Source organism: Echinops telfairi, unplaced genomic scaffold (genome assembly GCF_000313985.2).
Source record: "Echinops telfairi isolate 266 unplaced genomic scaffold, ASM31398v2 ScPeMD7_7421;HRSCAF=8459, whole genome shotgun sequence".
Classification (NCBI taxonomy): domain Eukaryota; kingdom Metazoa; phylum Chordata; class Mammalia; order Afrosoricida; family Tenrecidae; genus Echinops; species Echinops telfairi.
The window spans coordinates 13,369,131-13,371,365 of record NW_022111321.1 but is presented as its reverse complement, the minus strand read 5'-3'; the positions used below and the strand labels follow the sequence as shown (position 1 = coordinate 13,371,365).

The window sequence follows — 2,235 nt, the reverse complement described above, 5'->3', positions numbered from 1 at the left end:
CAACATGTCTCTTCTTGTTACATTATGATAGGTATAACACTGATAAGTTGTGTTCATTTTGTTATAATAAATAGATTATATTGAATATTCACTAGGGAGTTTTCAGTTTAAAGCAACATTTTTGTAAATCATTTTTAAAGATAAAGAACGGCATCATTTTATGATAGAAAAAGTCTGCAATGAGACTTAAGGTGGTATCATTTTTTGGTAAATCATAGAGAAGCCTCTTTATCTTGCCAAGACTCATTTTCTTATCTATAAACTGTATCTGCAAACCTTCTCTGGGGGCTGGTGGAGATCAATTAATATACTGCTTACAATAGCAATTGGTAAATTCTAAATTATGAGCAAAGATTATTAAAGCTGTACATAATATCATTTTATTCTTCCAAACCAATCCTTAATTTGTATAATCCTGGTATTTCCAACACAATACACACAGAAGAACACTGTTCTCTACTGGATAACATTGAATGTCGTGGTTAATTGTTAATTTCTATTTCACTGTGTTGTTTTAAATAATTTCAGCTGTAGTTGTACCATCACTGAATGCTATGAGTTCAATTTCTGTGTGTTCCTCAAAGAATAGGGCACATTCTCTCCCTTATGTCTCTCTGTTTTTCCAGTTCCTATGAGTTCCAAATCTAATCTAAATTCATTTCTTGACTTCCAGATGGGCCTTAATCTTCATCACTTATTCAAATTGTTCCTTTATTTCAGAGTCCCATAAATCCATTGTGTGCATCTTGTTTCAAGATAATCTTGCATTCAAAAATTTCCACATTATAGTTTTTGAATTCCTATGTTTATTAAAAGAAGTATGGTAGCCTTGTGGGCTGAGCTTTGGGCTGCTAACTGTAAATTTGGCTGTTCAAACCAATCAGTTGTACATGGCAGAAAGATGAGGTTGTCTGCTCCTGAAAGACAGAGTCCTTATGTAGGTTCGCCATGAGTTGGAATCGATTCTATGGCAGTAGGTATGTTTATTACTCATTATTGTTCTTGGCATTCTGTCCTTCTGTAGTGGCTTGCTGGTCATGTTGGAGGCTATGCTACTGGTATTTCAAATACCTATAGAATCACTCAGGGGAGACAGATTTCTACTGAGCTTTTAGACAAAACTAGACTAAGAAAAATGACCCAGTGATCTACTTTTTTTTAATGGCCATTTAAGAACTTATGAATAGTAATGGAACATTATCTGATATAGTACTGGAAGATGACCATTGCATGGGGGCAAATCGCCTACAAAAATATCTTAAAAGTATTCAAGAGTAAAGATACCACTTTGAGGACTAAGATGCACCCGACTCAAACCATGGGGGTTTTCAGTTATTTCATATACACGTGAAACCTAGACAACAAACTAGGAAGACTAAGAAGAGTTGGATTATATTGTTGGCAAAAACTATTGAATATGCCATGAACTGCCAGAGGAAGGAATAAATATGTCTTGAAAGAAATGCAGTCAGAATGCTCTTTAGAAACCAGGATGGCAACATTTCATCCCATGTAATTTGTACATGTTAATCAGAAAAGACGAATCCCTAGAGCGACATCCTGGTTGGTGAATAAGAGGATCTGCAAAAGAGGGGAAATCCTCGATAAGATGGACAGCTTGGTGAGTTCACGTGGGATTCAAACATAGCAATGGTTTGAGGATGGGGCCAGGTTGAGCAGTGTTTTGATCTGCTGTAGGTTTGCTGTGTTTCAGACCTGACTGGATGCTACCTAACAATAGCAACAGAATCACAGCAGGAAGCAAGTAAGAAAAACTGTGGGAAATTTGCATGACTTTGGATTTTGTGTGAGAATAACAAGACCATTTAGGAACATGTTTGGTTTGGTAAGGCCACCTGCTAAGTCAAATGGATAAATGCAGGGGAAAAACCATCTGAAGGCCTAGATACTGTGGGAATCCCTCACTCTTTGGCTCTCATGCACTCTCTCTTACTTCTTATAAGTTTCAGAGCACTATAATCTAAGAATGGTTAAAATGTATCCGGAAAGGAATTAGACACTAGTTCTTCCTTTATTTGAAATTTGTCATAAGAACATTACTTGGCACTTGGGACATTCTAGTTATCTAATACTGGTATTAGGGCATCTCTATTTATATCTGGATCTAAACATATGCCTCAGTTTCCACTTCAATAAAGTAATTTTGTTTACAGAGTATCCTCTAAAGGAATTGAGCAGATTCAGTATCTGAGAAAAAAATAAAGTGAGTACTAT

At 36.0% G+C, this 2,235-nt stretch overlaps 1 protein-coding gene across 2 annotated transcripts in view; it reads left to right on the top strand.

The window, feature by feature from the left end:
- Nucleotides 1-2,235, top strand: part of PDGFD (platelet derived growth factor D) — a 294,001-nt gene that overhangs the window by 74,903 nt on the left and 216,863 nt on the right. The gene's annotated exons all lie outside the window — the stretch shown is intronic.